This window comes from Nicotiana tabacum, chromosome 11 (genome assembly GCF_000715075.1).
Source record: "Nicotiana tabacum cultivar K326 chromosome 11, ASM71507v2, whole genome shotgun sequence".
Classification (NCBI taxonomy): domain Eukaryota; kingdom Viridiplantae; phylum Streptophyta; class Magnoliopsida; order Solanales; family Solanaceae; genus Nicotiana; species Nicotiana tabacum.
Window position 1 is genome coordinate 157,026,427 of NC_134090.1, and position 15,144 is coordinate 157,041,570.

The following is a 15,144-nucleotide window of genomic DNA, read 5'->3' on the forward strand; positions in this document are numbered from 1 at the left end:
CCATTCTCCAGGCGGGCTCCTGACTTCGACTATTTCTTAACAACATAACACCTCCATTCTCTAGGCGGGCTCCTGTCTTCGACTACAACTTAAAATATAACACCTCCATTTTTCAGTCGGGCTCCTGACCTCAACAATTTCTTAAAAACATAACACCTCCATTCTCCAGGCGGGCTCCTGACTTCAACAACTTCTTAAAAATATAACACCTCTATTCTCCAGGCGGGCTCCTGACTTCGACTACAACTCAAAAATATAACACCTCCATTCTTCAGGCGGGCTCCTGACTTCGACTATTTCTTAAAAACATAACACCTCCATTCTCCAGGCGGGCTCCTGTCTTCGACTACAACTTAAAATATAACACCTCCATTTTTCAGGCGGGCCCCTGACCTCAACAATTTCTTAAAAACATAACACCTCCATTCCCCAGGCGGGCTCCTGACTTCAACAACTTCCTAAAAATATAACACCTCTATTCTCCAGGCGGACTCCTGACTTCGACTACAACTCAAAAATATAACACCTCCATTCTTCAGGCGGGCTCCTGACCTCAACAATTTCTTAAAAACATAACACCTCCATTCTCCAGGCAGGCTCCTGACTTCAACAACTTCTTAAAAATATAACACAAATATTCTCCAGGCGGGCTCCTGACTTCGACTACAACTCAAAAATATAACACCTCCATTCTTCAGGCGGGCTCCTGACTTCGACTACAACTTAAAATATAACACCTCCATTTTTCAGGCGGGCTCCTGACCTCAACAATTTCTTAAAAACATAACACCTTCATTCTCCAGGCGGGCTCCTGACTTCAACAACTTCTTAAAAATATAACACCTCTATTCTCCAGGCAGGCTCCTGACTTCGACTACAACTTAAAAAATATAACACCTCCATTTTTCAGGCGGGCTCCTGACTTCGACTACAACTAAAAAATATAACACCTTCATTCTCCAGGCGGGTTCCTGACTTCAACCTCAACTTGAAATGACAACAACCTCCATTCTCCAGGCGGGATCCTGATTTCAACTTCAACTTGAAATGACAACAACCTCCATTCTCCAGGCGAGCTCCTGACTTCAGCTACAACTCAAAATATAATACCTCCATTCTCCAGGCGGGCTCCTGACTTCACTACTTCCCAAAACATAATACCTCTATTCTCCAAGCGGGCTCCTGACTTCAACTACTTCTTAAAAATATAGCACCTCCATTCTCCAGACGGGCTCTTGCCTTCAATGACTTCTAAGAAATGCGTTTTATTGTTGTTGCTCCTTCCTACCTCCTGAACCATTTTCCTTCTAACTTGAAATTATCTTCTTTCAGAACTGCTTCCCTTAAAACTGGTGTTTCATTCCTCTGAAAACTGCTGGGGATAACACCGGTGTTTTATTCAAAAATATGTTATTTTCCTCCTTCAAAGACTACTTCCCTTAAAGCTGGTGCTTTCCTTCCACTGGAACTACTTCCCTTAAGACTTGTGTTATCTTCCTTCCGAAATTGCTTCCTTTAAAACTTGTTTGGCCTTATTCCGAAAATAGCTGGGGATACCATCTTTCCCCAAACTTGTGTTATCTTGCTTCTTCCCCAAGTGGGTACCGGACTTCTAGAAAATTTTCAAAATGAAAGAAAATTTTCTGCCCTAGTTTGACAATCTTTCTTGTATCATGATGTCTTTTCATCATCTATAACATTTCCTGTCCTTGCTTCAAATTAAAGAAAAAAATTTGTTAGTTTAAAACGTGGTGAATGGTCGTGCCACTCCTGCCGGGGATGGTTTCCTCTTTCTCCTTTCCCAGCTTTGTGTTCCATTACATTACCAAAGCTTGTTGGGGATGAGATTATTTGTTGGGGATGATATTCCTGTTGGTGATCATATTCCTGCTGGGGGATGGTTTTCCCCCTCTTCTTTCCCTGCTCCGTGTTGTCCGACCCTCTTGGAACTTGGTTGATAATTTGTCAGGGATGCTCTTGTTTCTTGACAATTCTTTATTCACCAATTGTTGCTTCCCACTTTTCTCCATACTCTCCCCGAAATCCTAGACCAATCCATCATTTGGTCTTGCAACGAACGTCTTTCTCGTTCCATTGCATTATCTTTGGCCCGTCCTATCCACATTGTGTTTTTGCACCATCTTGGCAACTGGTAATAAACTCTGAAAATCCTTTTAAAAAACAAACCGGTGGGGAGATAAAGTCTTTAAAAATAAAAAATGATGAATTCAAGAAAATAAGAGAAGAATAGTTTTCTGAATGGTACAACCGATCCCAATGATCACTTCGTGCATTTTGGATTAACCAACCCAGTTTATTTATATCAATCAATCTTTTTGATGGCCTTACTTTGTTGGGGATATGTAAGTGCCAAATTCTTTTGTCGACTCAACATCTTTGCACTGCTTGGTGCCTCGACAGGTCCTTTCCGTCAATCTTATCTTGTTTGCCTCTTTTGACCCCTTGTCGCCTCATAGTGCCCTTCTAGGGGTTTTCACTAATAAGACTCTCATTTCCCTCAACTCCCATCGCCTTATGGTGTCTGTGAAGGTTTTCACCGATAAGACTCTCTCGTTTTATTTCTCTCAACTTACGTCGCCTTATGGTGCCTGTGGAGGTTTTCACCGATAAGACTCTCTCATTTTATTTTATTTTTTCCAGCTGGGGATTAGAGTGTTACCGATATGACTCTCTCTGCTGGGGATTCTTTCGGCTATCAATTCATTTCCAGCTTATGATCCTCTTCTCTGCTGGGGATCAGAGTGTTATTCCCGACTTCCATTTGCATGACTTGGCACTTCTCGGATACTAATCGGGAGGTCTTTTTTGGACATCAATATGGGTTTTTGTGTATGGCTAAAAGAAAAGGGGTATCAAAAGGTTCAAAATAATTTTGATGGGTAAAACAGTGCAACTCTTGGAATCAAACTTCCTTCCCAAAATTACAAACACAACTTCTGCCCCAGTTTCTTGCTTGAGGATTTTTATTTTTGTTACACTATGACCGAGCCGTAAGGCACCTACGTATCCTTTTGAGGAATATGGTCAAACGTAGTTCCCAATTCCTTTGTTTTTCTTGTGACTTTTCTTTTGTCTTTATTATTATTATTTTTCTCTTCTCTTTTTCTTTCATTTTCATTACTGATTCCAAAAGAGGGGTATGAAAGAATAAATAAGGCTCAAAAGGGGAAGCAAAGGTTGAAGTGTTTGGATGGAAGAACAAATTGCCTCCATCATTTCATTCTCCGATACCATGCCAAATGCAAACAAACGACAATTACCATTAGAAGAAATCATACATAATATCTCTTAACTGCGTCAGAATTGATAGCCATGTCGACGCATTTCCCTTCGATATCTATTAAACATAAAGCGCCATTGGACAACACTCTGGTTACAATGAATGGCCCTCGCCAATTCGGGGCGAACTTGCCCTTCGCCTCAACCTGATATGGGAGGATGTGTTTCAGCACTTGCTGGCCCACTTCAAACTTCCGGGGACGTACCTTTTTGTTGTATGCTCTTGCCATTCTCCTTTGATATAACTGGCCATGACACACAACTGCCAATCTTTTTTCATCAATCAAGTTCAACTGCTCCAGACGAGTTTTGACCCACTCATCGTCATCAATCTCAGCTTCAGCGACAATCCGAAGGGACGGGATTTCAACTTCCGCCGGTATTACTGCTTCAGTTCCATATACCAACAAATAAGGAGTTGCCCCTACTGAAGTACGTACAGTAGTGCAATAACCCAACAATGCAAATGGTAATTTTCCATGCCATTGCCTCGAACCTTCTACCATCTTCCGAAGTATCTTCTTTATGTTTTTGTTGGCTGCCTCAACTGCTCCATTCTCCTTGGGACGATATGGGGTGGAATTGCGGTGTGTAATCTTAAACTGTTGACATACCTCTTTCATCAAATTGTTGTTAAGATTAGCACCATTATCCGTGATGATCACCTTTGGGATTCCAAATCAACAGATGACATTTGAGTGAACAAAATCGACCACTGCTTTCTTGGTCACAGACTTGAAAGTTTTGGCCTCAACCCATTTGGTGAAATAAATAATGGCCACCAGGATGAACCTATGCCCGTTGGATGCTGCTGGCTCAATTGGTCCAATGATATCCATGCCCCAGGCAACAAATGGCCATGGTGCTGACATTGTATGCAATTCTGTCGGCGGAGAATGAATCAGATCTCCGTGTATCTGACACTGATGGCATTTCCGCACGAAACTGATACAATCACGCTCCATAGTGAGCCAACAGTACCCTACTCGAAGAATCTTCTTTGCCAATACATATCCGCTCATATGTGGCCCACAAACTCCAGCATGTAGCTCTGTCATAACTATCGTGGCTTGACTAGCATCTATACATCTCAGCAATCCCAAATCTGGTGTTCTTTTGTACAACACTCCTCCACTAAGAAAAATTCCATTTGCCAGTCGCTGAATGGCTCTTTTTTGATCTCCGGTGGCCTGCTTCGGGTATATCCTCATCCTGAGGTATTCCTTGACATCATAGAACCATGGTTCGCCATCCAGTTCTTCCTCTAACATGTTGCAATAAGCATGCTGATCACGAACCTGAATGTGCAACGGGTCAACATAAATTTTGTCTGGGTGGTGCAACATTGATGCTAAGGTGGCCAAAGCATCGGTAATCTCATTATGAACTCTTGGGATGTGTCTGAACTCCACTGATCGAAATCGCTTGCTCAGATCATACAAACATTGTCGATATGGTATGAGCTTCAAATCCCTTGTTTCTCATTCACCCTGAATCTGATGCACCAGGAGGTCCGAGTCTCCCAAGACCAAGACATCCTGGAGATCCTTGTCTGCAGCTAGCCGTAGACCCAAAATGCATGCCTCATACTCAGCCATGTTGTTGGTACAATAGAAATGCAGCTGAGCCGTAACAGGATAATGATGTCCTATTTCAGAAATAAGTACCGCTCCTATTCCAACTCCCTTTGCATTTGCGGCTCCATCGAAAAAAAGCTTCCATCCTGGTTCCTTGGTAATTTCCAACTCATCTATATGCATCACTTCTTCATCAGGAAAATACGTCCTCAAGGGCTCGTATTCTTCACCAACAGGATTCTCAGCCAAGTGATCAGCCAATGCTTGGGCCTTCATGGCCATCCTCGTCACATAGACGATGTCGAATTCTGTGAGTAATATATGCCATTTCGCCAATCTCCCTGTGGGCATAGGCTTCTAGAAAATATACTTCAGTGGATCCAAGCGTGAAATGAGATAAGTAGTATATGATGACAAATAATGCTTCAATTTCTGGGCCACCCAACTTAGGGCGCAACATGTCTTCTCGATTTGAGTGTACTTAACCTCATAGCCTGTAAACTTCTTGCTGAGATAATAGATGGCTTGCTCCTTCCTTCCTGTAATGTCGTGTTTCCCCAGTACGCAGCTAAACGAATTCTCCAGGACCGTTAGATAAAGAATTAACGGTCTTCCCGGCTCAGGTGGAACCAACACAGGTGGATTTGATAAATATACTTTGATTTGGTCAAATGCTTCCTGACATTCTATCGTCCATTCTACTGCAGCATCTTTCTTCAGTAGCTGAAAAATGGGTTCACAAGTTGCTGTGAGTTGAGCAATAAACCTACTGATATAATTCAACCTTCCCAACAGACTCATTACTTCTGTCTTGTTCTTCGGCAGTGGCAAATCTTGGATGGATTTGATCTTTGACAGGTCCAACTCAATTCCTCGCCGATTGACGATGAATCCCAACAGCTTTCTAGATGGAACGCCAAATTCACATTTGGCCGGGTTGAGCTTAATACCGTACCTTCGAAGTCTTTGGAAAAACTTCCTTAGGTCTGCTACGTGGTCTTCCTGATGCTTGGATTTTATGATCACATCATCCACGTATACCTCAATCTCTTTGTGTATCATGTCATGAAACACAGTAGTCATTGCTCTCATATACGTTTCCCCAGCATTCTTCAAACCAAATGGCATTACCCGGTAGCAATAAGTCCCTCACGGCGTAATGAAACCCGTCTTTTCCGCATCTTCTTCATCCATCAGAATCTGATGATACCCAGCATAGCAATCCACAAAAGACCCGATCTCACGTTCGGTACAATTATCGATCAAGATATGGATGTTGGGTAATGGAAAGTTATCCTTTGGGCTTGCCCTGTTCAGATTGCGGTAATCGACACACACCCTGATCTTCCTATCTTTCTTCGGCACTGGCACCACATTAGCCAACCAATCAGGATATCGAGTGACTCGAATAACCTTTGCTTGCAGCTGCTTGGTTACTTCCTCTTTAATCTTCACACTCATGTCTGTTTTGAACTTCCTCAATTTCTGCTTGACGGGAGGGCATGCCGGGTTAATGGGCAATTTGTGAACCAATAAATCCATGCTTAACCCCCGGCATGTCATCATACGACCATGAAAAAACCTCATTGAACTCAATAAGTGCTTTGATTAGTTCTTCCCTGATATTCGGTGCAATGTGGATGCTTATTTTAGTTTCCCTGATATCACCTGCATCCCCTAAATTGATGGCTTCTGTGTCACTTAAGTTGGGCTTGGATTTCTCTTCAAATTGGCTTAACTCTCTGTTTATCTCTTCGAAGGCTTCATCCTCATCGTATTTCGATTCATCATCATAATCGACCTCTTGTACAATTAGTTCGGAATCAGATTGATTTTTTAGACTGGGTTGAAGATTCGTTGTGCATGTCATGTCATTAGAACCAATATAAAGAGAACTGTTCAGAAAGAGAAAAGAAGAAAACAAAATTAAAACAAAATAAGAAGAGAAAAGCTTTCACTTTTTTTTAAAAAAAAAATACGGGATAACAGAGTTTCACACTTTGCCGAATACAAAACAAAACTGGATTACAACCCTGGATTAATCCAAAAAAATAAGAAAGAAAAATCAGAGCCCACTACCAAGACTCCCTCCGGGTAGGAAGGGGAGTAGCCATCCAATTGTTGATATTTGCCCTGGGCCCCACAAACTGTACATCTAACCTACTGGACCCTTCTCCAGCTTCTATCATGTTGACATCGGCGAACAGTCTTTCAAAGCCCTCATTCAAATCTCCATCTGGCCCAATCAGTGGTCCGAGAACTTTCGGGACCGACAACTTTCTGATACCTGCTCTGACAAATGATCTGGATAGGCGCGGGATTGGCTTGAGAAGGACCCAGACTTTTTTCTTCAACTTGCGGGCCCGTCTCACATCCGCCGTTGTAGGCTTGAATCCCAACCCAAAGGTATCCAGATTTTTGGGCAAAGAAACCGGCTGAACAATACCTTGAAGATCAGCCCCTAAACATTTGCCTGGCACAAACCCGTTCTTCAACATCTCCAAGGCTACCATGACAGTTGCAGCTGCTATTTTGGGAAGTGGGATGCTTTCACCTTCGGGAACTTTGTCCACTAAAACCGTATCGAAAACCTGGTAAACCCACGGTCCCTTATCATCATCAGTCTCTATGAAGGGTACGATGGCATCACTTACAGCGCTTGCATTGTCTTCCCTATGTACTACGATCTCTTGCCTATCCCACTCGAATTTGACCATCTGATGTAATGTAGAAGGCACTGCTTTGGCAGCGTGGATCCAGGGTCGCCCCAACAGAAGATTATATGAAACTGCCACGTCTAACACTTGAAACTCCATGGTGAACTCGACTGGACCAATTGTTAATTCAAGTATGATGTCACCCACTGTGTCTGTACCACCACCATCAAACCCTCGAACATAGATGCTATTCTTATGAATCCTGTCACCATCGACCTTCAGTTTGTTCAATGTGGTCAAAGGACAGATATTGGCACTGGACCCATTATCAATCAGTACTCGAGTGACTACCGAGTCTTTGCACTTCACGGTCAAATAAAGGGCTCTATTATGTTCTGTACCCTCCACGGGCAACTCGTCGTCTGAAAAAGTGACCCTGTTGACCTCGAAAATCTTGTTTGCTATTTTCTCCAGATGGTTCACAGACATCTTATCCGGAACATGGGCTTCGTTCAGAATTTTAATCAATATTCAACGGTGCTCGTCTGAATGGATAAACAACGATAACAATGAGATCTGTGTCGGGGTCTTCCTCAACTACTCCACAATGGATTAATCTTGCACCTTCATTTTCTTTAAAAATTCTTCCGCCTCTTCCTCGGTAACTGGATTCTTTGTCGCTACTGGATTGGCCCTTCTTAACTCTGCGGGAGCAAAACACCTTCCCGAATGAGTTAACCCATGTGCCTCACATATTTCCTCCACAACTTCCTTCCCCTTATGCATTACCATTACTTGACTATAGCTCCATGGCACAGCTTTCTCGCTGATTATCGGCAACTGCATTACTGGCCTGATAACAACTGGTCCTATGCATGCCTCCTTCATGGCTACTGGCTTGCTTGATATCCCTTGCACCGTTACTTTGACCAGCTCTGGATTCTTGGCAACATCAGACGAACTCTTCCCCATCACCACCACTGGCTTGCCTTCTACCCTTTCCGACTGTACTACCGCTTTTCCACTGATCAACTTTTCTTTCGGACTGGCACGGATCATCATTACCATTTGTGAGGGCTTCTTGAGCTTCCCTCCTTCGTGCACTAGTTCGATCATGTGGGCTTCATGGTGTGCCGGCAACGGGTTCTGATTGATGTTAGGTGCCTCTGGCTCCTGGACCTCGATCCTATTTGTGTCAATAAGATCTTGTATGGCAGTCTTCAACTTCCAACACTTCTCAGTATCATGCCCGGGAGCCCCCGAACAATATTCACATCTTACCGAGTGATCCAGATTTTTGGGAAGGGGATTTGGCAATTTGGGCTCCACAGGACTCAATAGGACTAACTGCCTCAATTTGTGGAACAGAGTAGTATAGGTTTCTCCCAGCGGAGTGAATGTTCTCTGCCTCTGCACCCTTTCATTCCTGAAAGTCTGATTCCCACGGAAACCTGGTCCTGAAGGATTCCTGTAGGCCCTTGGTGGTGGATATGTGTTTTGTGGAGGTGGTTTGTGGAGGTGGATATGTATTTTGTGGAGGTGGATATGTATTCTGAGGAGCCAGCGCACGCCATTGCGGGCGAGCCGGAGGTTGGGTGTAAGTTTGGGCATGATGGACAGAGAAATGTGGCTCTTGTGGTGGGTAGTAGGGTTGTGGAGGGCCGTATGGAATGTGTGGGTAATTTGAGTGATGGTGTCTAGGTTGGTAGTGAGGGGGGGACCTCTGGATCTGGACCAAGTACCTGCCTCGACTGTTGCGACATCTTCCCTTTTCTTCTTTCTGAGTGCACCTCCCGTGCCGCTCTGGATGGCCTGAGTAGTTGCTTTAATCGCCGAATAGCTCAGGATTTTGTTGGACATAAGTCCTTCTTCAATCATACCGCCCATTTTTACTACTTCGTTGAAAGATTTGCCAACTGACGTCACCAGGTGACCGAAGTAAGTTGGCTCCAGAGTCTGCAGAAAGTAGTCCACCATCTCCCCCTCTCTCATCGGAGGATCAACTCTTGCTGCTTGCTCTCTCCAGCGGAACCCAAATTCTCGGAAGCTTTCCCCGGGCTTCTTCTCAAGTTTCAGTAATGTGAGACGGTCAGGGACGATCTCAAGGTTGAACTGGAAGTGGCCTGCAAAGGCTTGTGCCAGATCGTCCCAGGTGTACCACCTGCTAGGATCCTGTCTTGTGTACCATTCCAGTACAAACCCGCTTAGACTTTGACCAAAATGAACTATCAATAGCTCGTCTTTTCCCCCGACCCCTCTCATCTTACTGCAAAAACCTCGCAGATGTGCCATTGGATCACTGTGCCCCTCGTATAGATCAAACTTTGGAATCTTGAATCATGCCGGCAATTGAATGTCGGGGAATGGGCACAGATCTTTATAGGCCACACTGACTTGGTTGCCTAACCCATGGATATTCCTGAAGGACTGCTCCAGGCTTTTAAACTTTCGAAGCACTTCGTCTTGCTCTGGGCTCTTAGCCGGCTTTTCAGTCTATACCGGGATCTCAAAGTGAGTATTATAAGTATGAGGCTCGGGCGTTTTGAAGGTTGGTTCAGGGGGTAATATTGGTTATCGTAAGCCTGAAACAACGGCTCGCTGGATGATCTTTGCAGCGTGGATGGTGGGGGTGCCACGAAAATAGGAACATTTGGTGGAGGAGGGTTCTGATTGGGTTGTGAAGCTTGGGGATCATAGGCATTTCTTCCCTGATAGCATTGGTGACTGGGGAAGCTTGTCGAAGGCCCGGGGGGAGGGTATTCCGGCATGTGTCCTGGTGGGAGAGTGGGAGTGACGGGAGGGGCAGACACTTTTTGTACCCTAGCTAAGGCCAGCTGCATTTCTTTCATCTCCTGTCTCATCTTATCCATTTCCTCCTTCAGCATTTGATTCTCCGTCCTTTCATCCTCGACATTTTGGTCTGAACTAGCCATGCTTTTTAGTATGGGCCCTTTGGATCTTGTTTGGTAATGGTAATCTGCCAGAACGTTCTAACAAACTAACTAGTTCGAAATCTCTGGAAGGACAACAAACTTGTTAGCATTAGAGTTTAACACATATTGCAATTTCATATTGGGGGATGCAATGTTCCTAGGCAGTTTAACCATTTCTAACATGTCTTTGCTTCGACCGCATGCGTCATTCCGGCTTACTTTGTTTGTTCCTCGTTTAAGTGTTTCTGAAACTTTCTTTATCTCTCTTTTTATTTCTTTCTTTTCCTTTCTTTTATTCACTTTGCCTTTCTCTTTTTCTTTTTAGTGGTGGTCGAATCTTAGGTGGATTGCCTACGTATCATGTCCCCGCATGAATCAGACCGCGCGTAGTTCTGCCACAAGTGCGGAAAATAAAGACACCATTTTTGGATTTTTCAACCTTTACTAGCAAAACGTTTTATTACAAGGCAAAACATTTTTTTGAAAGGAAATTGACAGACTTGATACAGACTACAGACTTTATGCCAAAAAGGGAAATACAAACTCCGATGGACAACAGAATCCGAAGACAAGGAAAATACAGACTCAAACTATGAATGTTTCAGAGTTTTGAATTTTGGCGCTCGCGGGGCGTCATTCGGCCTCGCCGCGGGTTTAGGTGTAAGGTTCCTTTCCAGCTGTTCCAATTCATACATGATCTGCTTCACAAATATCATCACCGCCGAGAAGAAGGTAGTGCGGGTCATGTTTTCACACTCCCGACATTTCCTGGTAATAGCATGAGCAATAGTCAGGATCTTGTTCCTGGTTCGGTCTTTCTCTAGGAGTAGGCGTTTTGTCTGATCCCCTCTAGCCTTCAAAACCCGAGAATCATGCAGATGTTGTTTCCGTAACTGCTGTATTTCATCTTCCATCGAAGCCATCAGATTATAGCAGTGTTTACTCTCGGTTTCAAAAGCCTTGTCTTGTTTAGCCGCCTTGCTCTCTAGGGTGGTCACCTTCCTTTTTAGACTGACAATGGTCTTTTCATAATCTTTCCTTGCCTGCTGTAAGTATTGTGTGCGCTCTTTCGTTCTCTTTGCCCATTGTGCCTGGAGTTGTGCTATGGTATCCTCAGATTTCTTCAAATCATCCCGGCACTCACCGATTTCCTTTTTCAATCCTTTTATTAACCGCTCATCCGATCGACTCCTTTGTTGTTTGTCAGCATCTCTCCTCATTTGTCGGATTTGGGATTTCAGCGCCTCATTTTCTTGGGCCAATTTGCTCTTTTCTCCCCGATCGGCATCAACTTGTAGACTATTTTCAAATTCCAGGTCTCTAATTTGTTGCCTCAGCTTGCCTATTTCTGCCCTATAACTCTCTTCTTTAGCCAACCAATCCCACTGTTCTTGCGACGCCTGGACGAACTCCTGGAGATGGGGCCTTTTGGCCGGTCTCCCAAACTCGATTTCTTTCCTAAACCAAGCAAGGTATCCCGACGAAACTTCATCCTTGGACCGATCACGTACACATGTATTGGTTGTTAAGTATTGACACTCGCTCCAAATTTGTCGGACTGCTGCTTCAAGAAACTGTCTGTTGGGCCCGATCTCGACTACTTGGCCACTAAGATCTTCATCTTTCGGAACTATTTGGCATCTCCCCAACTGTCTCAAGACTCGATACGGGGCATAGGGCTGAATACTCCGGAGTCCCATCAAAAGGAAATGGGGTCCAGTGGCTGGCATATATATGATTTCATCCACAAGCAATCATCCAAATGTCCATTCTATTTGGCCCGCAGCGATAGAACGGAGGCGTGCTATCCATTCTATGACCCCTTCTGGTAAGCTGATTCCGTCAATCCTCGTAGAAAATTCCTCTATGCATGTTTTCTCTATCGACCTATAACTCATAAATTGAGGACGACGACATAGTTGTTCAATCATCCACATCTGCAGCAACACATTGCACCCTTCAAAAAAGTTTCCCCCGGCTTTGCAGGCTGTGAGAGCGCGGAAGATTTCAGATACTATCATGGGTGCGAGGGTGTTATTGTCATGGGTGAGTAAAGTGCTGAAAACCCCAGCTACTCGTATGTCAATGTTCCCGTCTTTTCTAGGAAACACCAGGAGTCCCAGAAAGGCTACCATGAATGCAAAACACCTATGTTCTTCCCACTTAAGGCGGTTTCCTTTGCTACAGATTTTGTTTTCCGGCTTGTTGAACCCCCCTATGTGGCCATATATGTTGTATATAAACCGCAAAGTACAAAAACCAGCTGCCAAGTCTGGATTGTGGACCCCCTGCTTATTTTCAAAGAGTCTAGGAACCTGTGTACGGTTACGGCCCTTGGAGCGATCAGGTACTGGTGTCTCAGAGGAACCTTGGGACCCCCGATGTATCCGGCTATTTCTTCCAATGTTGGGGTAAGTTCAAAATCCGAGAAGTGAAATACATTGTGAGTCGGGTCCCAGAATGCGACCAAGGCCTTTACGACATCCCCCCTAGGATTGATCTTCAGCAACCCAGTGAGGCCTCCCAGGTATAGATTGACTGTGTCGCGCCCTGATTCACCCAAGTCATCCCACCACATGTGCAACTCCAAAGGGATCTTGTTCACAATTGTTACGTGTAAATTCTGACTTGTGCTCATTCTCCACATTTATTAGGGTGGTTAAAAAAAATCATGATTCAATTGACTCAAAGATAACATGGACACCTTTCTCTTTTTCTTTTTTTTTCATTTAAAATAAAACCCGATTTTGCCAATACGGCCTTTCGGCACCTCGGGGTCGAAGATTTTAAGGCTGTGTCGGTTAACCGGTGAAAACCTAAAAATGACCTCAGGCGGCTGTTCTTGCAAAAATAGCCTTCTGACGCCCTTTTAGGGACATTCGGCTATTTCTAGAAAAAATGGCGTCGCCCTAATTATTTTCAAATAAAATTTTAGTTCCTTTGGCTATTTTCGCAAAAAGTGAAGTTGGACCCGATGGGGGTTGCCTACGTATCTCACACCCTGTGGAAATCAAACTGACGTAGTTCGGGCCGATAAAACAAAATTCTTTTGAAAACAAGACTCTTTTCATTGGAAAATAAAACTATTTGTTTTTTCTTCTTTTTTTTTCATTTTCTCAAAAATTCGGCAGAGTTTCGGCATCATTTGGACATTGGTTTTTTTTCAAACAGGCGATTAACTCTCTTTAACCCTCGTACCTCTATCTCTCTTTCCTCAAAATATTCAAAACCCGGTCAGCATGCAAGTCCGAAGCAAACAAATGCACAAGTAGCCAGTAAGATGCATCAGGATGGTCTTTTGTCATTTTAGTACACCTGTCCTAGACAGACCCAACCCCTGTGTTGAGCCTCCAAAGTCAAATGCACGTGATGCAAACAAACGTTCCTACTAGGGATCCGGCATGAAGCTGAGTTATGCTAGGTTTATAACCTGGGTGTTTGTTCTAGACTGTGTACCCGAGCGAACAACTCGAGTCGAGGAGGGGGCTACGTACCGAGAACCAAAAGGCCATTCGGCTTAGTAACTTGTCCGGACTCTTTCTTATTTCAGGGTATGACACTAACAGAATAGGGAGTCTCAACCGGTAAGCACATCCCCGGAGGTAAGAAGAGAAGGGTTTCGGCACAGTTTTTATACAGTTCAGATAATATCAAAGAGGTAAAAGCATCATTTAGCACATTAGGCCCAAACATGTAACAAAATCAGATAAAACCAAATATAACAATTTATCTAAGCTCGAATTCTGAAACCTGAACCAGAGATTCTGGGTTCGGTCCCCAGCAGAGTTGCCAGAGCTATCACACCTCCTTTTTACCCGCGCCCGCCAGGGCGCAGAGGGATTAGGGGAGTTTTTCCAATTAAAGGACAATCGAAACGGGATTTATTATTCAATTCAGAGTTGCCACCTGGGAGATTTATGGTGTCCCAAGTCACCGGTTTAATCCCGAATCGAGGAAAAGAATGACTCTGTTTAATAGTCCGCGCACCAGAAATCCGAGTAAGGAATTCTGTTAACTCGGGAGAAGGTGTTAGGCATTCCCGAGTTCCGTGGTTCTAGCACGGTCGCTCAACTGTCATGTTTAGCTTATTTATCTGATTTTTAAACCTTTGAACCCATGTGCCAATTTTGACTTTTAACCACTTTTATTTATTTTTAAAGAATGTGAACATCGTTTAAAACATGTCTTTGGATTGCGTCACATGAAATGCACCCGCAATCCGGAACACATTTTATTCAATGTTTTGGGATTTGGATTTGGGTCGCATGAAATGCACACCCGAGTTTAAGAAGGTAAGATTATTAAAATGCGCACCTAAAGCGATTAGCGTATTATTATTTTGGGAAAGACCGTGAAATTTTGCTAAACGACCCATCCCGAAGTCTAAGTATTTAAAATAACCATTTATTGAGGGCCCCGCCGTTTGTACGTTTTATTTGGCGAGACTCGTCTCATATTTTATTTAAAGGATATCCTAAAGCGACTAAGATTTTTCTATTTTTTTTCTCTAAAGATAAAGAAAAGGTCCTAATTAGTTAATATTATAAAAGCGGGTTTCGAGTTCAAGTTCGAGTCCAAACAAAAGGACGGACCTTTTAATTTGAACCCGCTACCTAACTCAAAGCCCCAAACTTATATTGTGTTAACTATATACTGAAACTTTTAAATCAGGCCCAA